Consider the following 1438-nt stretch of genomic DNA (forward strand, 5'->3'; position numbering starts at 1 on the left):
AAAAAAAAAAATTATATATATATATATATATATATATATATATATATATATATATTATATTACATTATATTATATACTGTATATATATCAAGGGCGTTTCCTCTGAGGAGACAGTTCCTCCTCAAAATATTTGATGAGAAAAAAAATTGTAGTAAAAATAAATAAATAAAACGACAATATTATTTATTTTTATTTTTCTAAAGAAACATTGTCCAACAGCGACACCAGCAGGTAAAGTTACAATGGGAGTCCATATCTCTCTCGCCTCCACTGAGCCCACTGAGTTTTAACAGACCCCCTAAATCATGCCATGAGTTTGCTGGGGGGTAATTGAGAATGAATGGGCGAAAGTCACGTGAGAGGGGGCAATGCCTCCATCACAATATAATTGGATATGACTGTTATGTTCGGCTGTGATTGGTTCATGCGATAAACCCCGCCTCTTGTGTTCGTGCGCATTTGCAAATCAGTCTGAGGCCCTGTCCCAAATCGCACCCTAAACCCTTGCGGTCTTCCTCAGAGTCCACACTTTCGTGACGTAATGCCGCTTTGACTGTCGGGCAGAAGTCTGCTGCGGAGCTCGCCTCAGTGCGGGCTCGGCAAAAGTGCGCAACGAGGGCGCATTACGGCCACAAAGGGGGTGCTCGCGTGCACCCTTCTGAAAGCTAAAATGACGAATGGGACACCATATGGTCTCGTGGACTAAGTGGACATGCGCACAAGGTGGCCATTGTAAGTCCACATGAAGTGTGCCATTTTGGGACAGGGACTGAATTAACAATATAATGGCATTAATGGGAAGACTAATTTTAATATTTATAACTTATTAAGTGCAGGAAATCACTAAAATGGACAAAGGCTGTCGCTAAGCTGATTGAAATGTGAAGACAATAAACACACGATTGCGACAATATAGGGTTTATGTGTGTTTTTCCAAGTCTTCTCCAGATTACAAATGATAATTTACATATTACAGTAGCCTTTAGAACATATATTTTCTGATTTATTCAGTGATATAAATGACAAAAAAGAGTTTGTAGTATATAAATAAATCATAAAATTGTCATTTGGATAAACGTAAGAGATAATAATACTAATAATAATACTGCTACTAATAGTAGTAATAATAATAATATTAATACTACTACTACTACTACTACTACTAGAACCTGTCAATTAGCCAAAAAAAAAGAAAGAAAGAAAACTTACATTTGTGTTCCCCTACTAAATTTTAGTTGGTGAAATATAAAGTAAATCTCTGTGTCTGCGACCAATATTTACCAAGCTTTGATGACTGATGATCCGAGAAATTCAAGAATAGTTAAGAGTTAACTATTAAAAAGAATAGCTGGACATATTCAGATTCATACTTTGCTTTAATAAAACTGTTAATGTAAAAATATTGTTAATGTAAAAAAAAAAAAAAAAAAAAAAAAAA

This window comes from Sinocyclocheilus anshuiensis, unplaced genomic scaffold (assembly GCF_001515605.1).
Source record: "Sinocyclocheilus anshuiensis isolate Anshui unplaced genomic scaffold, SAMN03320099.WGS_v1.1 scaffold356, whole genome shotgun sequence".
Lineage (NCBI taxonomy): Eukaryota > Metazoa > Chordata > Actinopteri > Cypriniformes > Cyprinidae > Sinocyclocheilus > Sinocyclocheilus anshuiensis.